The sequence below is a fragment of the Silurus meridionalis genome, chromosome 12, assembly GCF_014805685.1.
Source record: "Silurus meridionalis isolate SWU-2019-XX chromosome 12, ASM1480568v1, whole genome shotgun sequence".
NCBI classification, from domain to species: Eukaryota; Metazoa; Chordata; class Actinopteri; order Siluriformes; family Siluridae; genus Silurus; species Silurus meridionalis.
In genome coordinates this window covers 5,719,743-5,728,883 of record NC_060895.1, presented here as the reverse complement: position 1 = coordinate 5,728,883, position 9,141 = coordinate 5,719,743, and positions in this window count along the sequence as shown.

The following is a 9,141-nucleotide window of genomic DNA, read 5'->3' as shown; positions in this document are numbered from 1 at the left end:
GTTAGGAATGCTCCAATGTGAGCATCAGAATAAATCAGGTCGGGTCCAGAAGGTGAGAGGAGTCACTGCAGTGTTTGAAGATGAGGCTCCAGCATCACACCACAGATTATTCTGTGTGCTTTTAATTTGCATTGTGTTAAACTGGTATTTTTTATGGGTTTTTAAGGTGTTCTAAACATGATTAAAACATCCACCTAATTTCATAATTACTGATTAACAAAAAAATCAGGGTTCGGAGTTCCACATTTGGGGTTTGAATCCCTGAACTCCGCTTTCTCAATTCAATTCAACTCATTTTTATTTGTACAGTACACTATAAAAACTTCCTGAGATGGCATGAGGAAGAAACCTTGAGAGGAACCAGACTCAAAAGGGAATCTATCCTCATCTAAGTAGCACCGAAAGTCCATTCATTACAGTTCCATCATTGTTGAGGTGTGCAGTCCTTAAATGCAAAACTGTTCATGCAACTCTGAGCCAATGTAGTAGACTTTTGATATTAATTACAGTCCAAATCCATCCTCAAAGTTCAGTTGGAACCATCCTCAGCTGCACAGAGTGGTCTCCAATGTAAGAGAACTCCATCAGAGGTAGGACATCAGAGTAAATCAGGCAGATCTGAAGAGAAGAAAGACAGAACACTGATCACTGGTACCTCATGAGCATGTTTAACTCGACAGAGAGGGGAGAGAGAGAGAGAGAGAGAGAGAGAGAGAGAGAGAGAGAGAGAGAAAGAGGGAGAGAGAGTAAGAAGGAAAGTAAAGGAATGACTGGGAGAGAGAGATACCAGCAGAGCTCACATCTTCTCCCTGTGCTTTTGGAGTTTTCTCTAGACATATGTCTGTACACACACACACACTCACCCACACACACACACACACACACACACACACACACACACACACACACACTATAAGGCCGTATAATTTTATTCTTGACCTCTTTCTACCAGCACAGAAGGTCAATAATTGTACAAAATTGTGAGGATACAACAGCCTCGATTCTTTCAACTCAAAATGTTTTTTTTAAATCACTGCTTTTCATTCTCAAACAAAACCAAATAAAACTTCCCAAAAATAGCATGTATTATTGTTTCTACTTTAGGAAGCTTGCTGCAGATCACTTACAAGCCTGTTCAAGTCAAGCTTGCCATGACTACAGTTCATGATTTTGAGCAAGTTGGAGTAGACAACCTCGTCACCATAAAAAAAAAAACTGTGAATCAGGGTCAACATACATTTATTTTCACTCCCTTTTATTTCTCTCTGAGATCATAGCTTTCCCTCCTCCTGGTTACTTTCAATGCTGAGGCACTCCAGCACATGGTGTCTGGAGCTTAGCCAAGGTCTCTGAGTATCTTTATATCACACAAATAATAGCAAAAAATAGGGAGGAAAGAAATTGTTTTACTGTGTACCAAGTAGCTATATGGCCATGCACAAGAGTGCTGAGCCTGCAGTTTAGGTCAGGTGTTTTAAATGGAGTGCTGGTGTATGTGGCAGGCTTTAGAGTGATAGACATTGCAGATGTAGACACAACGGCAGCACAAACAGTGGAAGCCAGAGCTTTAAACACAGACCTGATTTAATGCACTACATATTTCTGGACTATGTCAATACTTTCTGGTCAACTTCCAAAAACCATCATTTACTGTGTTTTCACACAGTGGAAAAACCTCATGAGCATAACATTGTATCTTTTCTGAAATATAATGTAATACAACCTTACATAAAATGCAAATTTATGGAAATAATAAAATATAGATATAGATAATAGTAATTTGTAGTGAATCTTGTTGCAACAGTTATTATAAGGCTTGTGAACATTTATTTATGCATAGGCAGGCAGCACAGTGGCTCTATGAGCAATGTTTCCACTTCACAGATCCAGGGGTCCTGTTTACATTTTCAGCTCAGATTACTGTCAGGATGAAGCTACACGTGCTCTCTCTGTACCCCCATACTTTCTGCTGGGATTTCTGCTTTCCTCCCACTGCCTGAAAATATGCCTGTTTGTGGACTAGTACGTAGTGTGTCGTCAGTGTGTATGGTGTTTTGCAATTGACAGCCATCCCATACCAGGGTAAATATGTGGGCACCCCTAACTTTTACCATTCCTTTTAATTTCAAACAAATAATTAAAATAATAATATTAATATGAATATAGATATATATCAGACACCAAATATGTTGTTTCAATACCAGCATTCACAATGTAAAACACCTTCCACATCTTGAATCCTGGGTGTGTTCCTGTTTAATGCCTTGCATTCCTGGGATAGGCTCAGAATCCACTGCAGCCCTGAGCAAGACAATGCGGTTACTGAAGTGAAGTGATTAATAAACAATACCGAAGAATGGAATTTCATTTACAATGTAGTAAGCTGATTTTAACCTATATGATCATCACACCAGCAGTTTCATTAATGAGGAAGGGGTAACACTATATGATTTATATTTGGAAAATGTATTGTGTAGTTAACACAATGAGATAACACCAGTGACCTGATCCTGACCCCACAGCTTATTAACCTTGTAATTGCAAACCTGATAACACTGGGTGGAAGATGAGTGAATTCACGCCGCTCTGGATGCCAGTACACCTGCCTATATTTTTTTGGTATTTATTATAAATTTATTTTAAACCAAAGTTAATTTTATTGCTAACAAACAGCTGTCCCTTCTCCACTCTCTCTCCTGTTTTCTCTTTCTAATATAACACTGTGTATGTAAAGGTACAGTAAACAGTATGATGCATATCAATAGTGCAAATGACAATTACGTCAAATAAATAAGAATTAGTGCAGTAGGTTCAGGGGAACATTATGATGCATGCAATATGCATGCTGTAGGTGCAGATGTGCAAATGGCATTAATGTGCAAATAACAATGATCTAAATAGTTGTGGAAATATCAGGTAATCGCTGTAAGTTTTCTGTAGAGCTTTCCTGATTGTAGTTCAGAAAGTCCATGGACAGGAAGTGTCCTTAACCTCTCACCCTCTGCAAGCAAGGCTTTTGATAAATGTCTATAATGTTGGGCAGCTGCGCTCCAATGATGTGTTGTGCAATTTTCACTATCCCCTGTAGTGCACTCTGGTACATACTGCTCACTGTTATCATACCATACTGTGATGCAATTTGTAAGGATTCCTTTATAGTACAGCAAATGTTTAATCACGAATGTGTGTGTTTATGGTGGTAGGATTCAAAGATTCGCATCGGTGCAATGGTATAAAAGTTAACAATGTGATGCAGTGGACATTTATAGTATGATGCATCGATTTCTTTATGTATAATTATTAGTAAATGCGCTATACTTGTATTATTTAGAAAGTGATTTGTGTTTCAGTAGAAAGTGATTTAGAAAGTGATTTGTTCCAATAATTTGTGACAAATAAATATGTAGATTGATTTCTCAATTTCTAAACTGTTTCTCCAGCACGTTCTCTCAGCACCACTGCAGCTACATGAATATAATGTATCACAACACTATGGAGGTCGAGGCGTGTCCTGAGAGTCACATAGAACACAAGAAACTCAATATGGAGACATAAAATACAGATTAACATGGCAGAGGCAGAGCTAAACGTTTGGTTTTATTAAATCTTTTTTTCTTTTTTTTTGCACTACACAAAAAAGGTTCAATAGGGTTAAATCATATATATCGGTAGCTGCTTCAAATATACATTTATTCTATCATTGGCTATGCATTGAGAATCGGAATTAGTTAAAGAAATGCTCATCCCTATTTTATATATGTACAGTATTATATATAATTTATGTCAATATGCTGTTATGTCATTAATGCACTAATTATTGTTTCTGTTGTAACAACTCATGTACTAGGACTTGGATGTTGGATGCTCCACAAAATCTAAACCTAATAATAAACATAAAACTTAAACCTAAAATGTCTTATTTTACAGAGAAAACGAGTTAAACAGAGACTTCCTCTAACGACACGTTTTTCTTTCATGGTAGAGTCTTCAGGACTTTGCACTTAGGCAGTTTTTGCCTTAAAAGAGAGAGGGGAAGGACTGGACATTTAATTTAACATTAAATTTAACTATAAACAAATAAAAAGTGTAAAATATTTTTCTTAAACAAAAATTTTACAATTTTCTTTCTTACATATACTATATTAATAATGGTATTTGTTTGATAAAAAAATCCTAACTGACAGTTTTAAAGAAAAAAAAAAACAACCTACAGGTGTTGCCTAGTTAAACAGCTTTAAAACACAACATTTGTTTGTTGTATCACTGTTTATTCACTGAATTGGTACATGTTGTTAGAACAGTGTGACTATGTAAGTGTGAGTGTGTATAAGCAGCATCAGGGCAGTGACAGCAGGAGGCCTCCGAGGCTGGGGTGAAGGGTCATCAGTTCCTGTCAGAGAAGAAGACCTTTTATTGACGCAGAACCTCGTCCATCTGCAAGATGAAACCAATCTACCTCATGAGCAGCTTGAGTTTTGGAAGCTGTAAGTCTGTGTGCTCACCGTGAGAGCTCTGTGTGTGGTAAGTCTTTAACAAGTCCACACCACTAAAGAGAATGGAAAGTAAGTAAAAGACAATGTATATTAATAGTGAATATAAATCTTATTACTAGGTCATCTGAGTGTGTTTGTGTGTATACTGTGGTGGGCAAAGTGTTGTATATTTAAATTGCACATCTAGTACAAAAAAGTGACATGGTTGAAGCATCATGCTATCACTTTCAATTGACTTCTTAATTTTTTCAGACACTATTATGATAGAGACTAATTAACTTGTAAATGTAATTCATTGCAAACATGCAAATAGGTTATAAATAAATGATTCTGAAATTTCAAGTTCTCTTTCCTTATTGCAGGACAATTAAAACTGCTATTTAAACAGTTTTTATAACCCTAATCTTTAGACATTTACAATAGAAACACGCCTTTTTTATGGTTCCAAATATGTATGTGTAAACAAATCATACATTTCTACAGATTATACACTCATAGCAAATTCAAAATCAGCTTTCACCTCACAAAGAATGTGCTGTTTTTTCTTTTTATATATTCCTCAGTGGCTTGTGTAAATTTTAAGGTAATAACTAAAAGCTCAATAGAAACACAATGAGTTAAACATGACTGCCAACACATTCATATTTTCAGCTTTAGCCTTGTTAACTAATGAGATGTTATTGGCAGTTAATGTCCATAGGAGGCAGTAAAACTGCACAGTGAGTCACCCAGTGTAAGACAATGCCCAAGTTACTGTTCACTACAGTCTCATATTCAACACAGAACTATCTGCAAAATAATGAGCTTAACAAATGTGTGAAAACCTGGCACAGAGACATACTTTCCAACGCAAACATATCCAAGCCTTGTAGGTTTCCTTAGGCTGTGTTAAATCAGTGCCAAAAATGTAAAGTTCCTGTTCAACATCTCTATTGTTCAGCAATCTACAGTTTCCAGCCTCAGAAAAGTGAGAATAGTATGATCTCATCCACGATGTGCTGTCCCACGCTAGCTTAATATCTAAAGGTACAGCACCAACAGAAGGTCAGCTTTTTAGGTCAAACTACACACAAAGAGTTGCATTCATACATTTCACATTCATAGCTAATATTAGTCTTTTAAGATAACATTGATATCTAAGAGTAATATTAGAAAGCAGCCTCACAACAGCAACAACAATAGCAACAACAAAAAACCCTGCCACATAGAAAAATGCAAAAGTCAACAAGAATACACCACTTCCTAGATTTTAAGTCTGGAACAAAATTACACTTCTGCTTCTTTTGGCTTAGATTTACATTAAGTTTGGTTTGCACAATATATTAAGCAATATTATTTACCACATAAGTTTTTGTTAATCATTGAATTCTTCATTTAAGACCATTTACATTTAATGTTAGCTAAATCCATCCTAAATCAATTAACACAAATGAATTACTGCATATTCCTAAATATTGATGATGTATTTGTTTATCTATGTTTATCCTGGTCTGGATCATAAAATATTATCCTATGAACACTGAGTGGTTCTAGTCCACATCCTAACCCTGCATGTATTCATACAATTTGCATAAATATTTTTATCTAGAAAACTAGAATCTTTGTAGAGTTTGAGGCATGTCAATACCTCTTGATATCTTTGTAACACATTTTACAGTTTTAAATATAGCATAGTATAGTATAGTGGAGTATAGTATAGTATATACATTTAAATATAAGTTAACTTTGTTCTATAATTCTTACATCCTGTAAAGATGCTTTAAAACAACGTCTATTATTAAAAGCGCTAAAGAAATAGAATTGAATTGAATTATAGTATAGTATAGTATAGTATAGTATAGTATAGTAAATGCCAGAACTAGCATGTTAACATGTGGCAAAGATCAGACATTAATTTCTGTGAGTCAGTGGCTGATTTGATCTGAACTGATTAGATTTGATCAGAATCAGAACTAATCCATTCAGATCAAATCAGCCACTGACACACAGAGATAATGTCACACCCTTTGTGACAATATCTACTGCAAATTATGCACTTTACATTACAGTTTAGCAGTAGATTTTATCACAAAGCAGATTTAAATGGATTTTTTTTGTAAGTGAATCAGTGACTATCTACATGCTGTTGCTGATTTTGTCTGTGATCTCCGTTATACACGATGAAAATTATGAGCAGAAGTTGAATCTTCCAAAAAAAATCTTTACACAACTTTGCCTTAATGCATTCATTACCCTGTTTGTTCCCACAGGCTGTACAGCATCAAGCTCACCACTGATTATAGCATGCAGCTGCACACCCAGAATTCTGCATTTCAACCCATGGAAGAAGTGCAGTGAATGTCTGCCCACACCCTCACACCTCCCACAGTGCACACGAACTGGTTCTATACCGCCCGAAATAAAAGATAAAACTGACTTAATTACAGTATATGTGTAGAACATTTATTTCTATGCCAAGAGATAATTAAGACATTGAAAATGTTCCCTTTTGTTTAGGACCATGGCAGGTTAAACTTCCATATTTTGTTCTTAGAGTTGCGGTTTCCCAGAACACAAATAGTTGGTATGCAATTGCCAATGTGCACATAAACAACACAAATAGTTTGCAATTATGTGGTATATACACATTCTAATTATACAAGATGTATGTTTACAAAAAAAGCAGCTTCACCATTGCTTAATCTTGCAATCTTAAAAACACTGCATGTGTTTAATAACTGTGAAGGAACACACTTTGTTATTTTAACGTCCCTCTCTTTATTTGCTTAACTGGGAATTCCCAACCACAGGCTTGAAAATTAGTTTGAATACTTGCAAATTAGTTTAACATCTAGTTTATTATTTAAAGATATTTGATGCTGACATTATAAAGACATTCCGAAACACCAGGATTCTATAGTCTATTTAATCAGCAGGTGTTTACTTTCTATAGCAATAGTTAAAATATCAGTTTAAACCAAAAAATTACAGATTTATATGATGCACATTGCAAATCAATTATGATTTCTCTGTGGTTTTCTGTAAGGGGGAAATTTCTTTAACAGTTTTGGAAGGAGTCTTCAGTGTGAGTGCTTAATTGATGGAAACGTTTTTTTTAGTTATCAAACACGAAGGTCTTCAGGACAAAGGGCCAAGATGGACAGAAACAAATTACATAACATCCCTAGCCCAATTCATCAGGCATCTTTATTTGTATGTATTTTAAAGGAAACAGCCTGATTATGATCTGACATTTATGGGAGTTCTTCTTCTTCTTCTTTAAGCTGCTATTGTTACTAGTTTGCTTCAGCAGATCATCTGTCTCCATATTATTTTATCCTCTACATCTGCCTCTTTCAAACCAATCACTTGCATGTCTTCCTTCACCACATCCATGAAACTTCTCCTTGGCCTTAAGACTTTTCATCCTGTCTGGCTGCTCCATTCTCAGCATTCTTCTACCGATATACCCTTATTCTACCGATAACCATCTCAATCGGGCTTCTTTTACCTTGTCTCCAAAACGTCCTCTACCTGCATGGTCCATCTAATAAACTAAATAATTTCTAATCCTGTCCATCCTCATTACTCCAAATGAAAATCACAGCATCTTCAACACTGCCACCTTTAGCTCCACCTCCTGTTGTTTTGTTAATGCAAGAAGAAGCATTACAATATAACTTTTGCTAAACTCATGGTCACTTCAGTGTTTAGTGGTGATTTGTTATTGAGAAAAGATTATACACATATATGTGCTGCTACATATAAATAGGTAACTATGTGTTTCTAGAAACACCACATGACATTACTCTATAAGCAATCTTTTTATTCTTATTAAATTCACAACAGAGAAAAAAGACTGGCGTTAGACAACTGTCTGTAGCTGCTATAACATAAGTAAGTAAGAAACTTGGAAGCTTTTGTAAATAATCATTCTTTAATGCTGTTATAAATATATATTCAGACCAGGGTGCTAACAGTAACTCCCTATTGTGCTAGATTTCAACACACCACCCTGTCATTGATTATTCTCCTGTAACATCAAGCCTAGTTGCGTTACATTCTTTCTATATTACTCAATACTGAATTCTACACAGCTGCTGCCTATGACGCATAACAAGTTATAAATCTTCTCAACTGTGCTTTTCATATAGTATTTTATTCTCAGTTGTGTGAAAACTTTCAAGAGGCTGCATGGTGACATTTCAGCATCTCAGGGGCTGTGCTATGAACTTTTTAGGTGGTCTAATTATTTATATTAAGTCTATAGAGTAATTGTGTGAATTTGATTTAGGGGTGGTTCATGGTGGTTTGTAACATTAGATTTAGTTAGTTTAGTTAGGGTTAGTTGTAGCATGAACAGCTGCACCAGCTTCTCCTTGAGCCTATTTGTGTATGAGGTAAAATAGGACCAGTTTTATATTTTAATTAGCGCTTCAGAGTGTTGAAGGTTAAATAATAGGACTTTTTAGGAATAGTCTGCAATAAAATGGCTGGGGACACTTTTGAATATAGTGTTACAACCAACCCCCTGGTGATGATAAAAGTATCAGAGTCAGTGTCAGTTTGCAGACCTTTGTCAAAGGTCATAAAAGAGGAAATCAGTCAGCCCTGTCACCAAGGCCCATTCTACCTTCTATCTAACTGCCACTAGAGTACAATCTCAAAC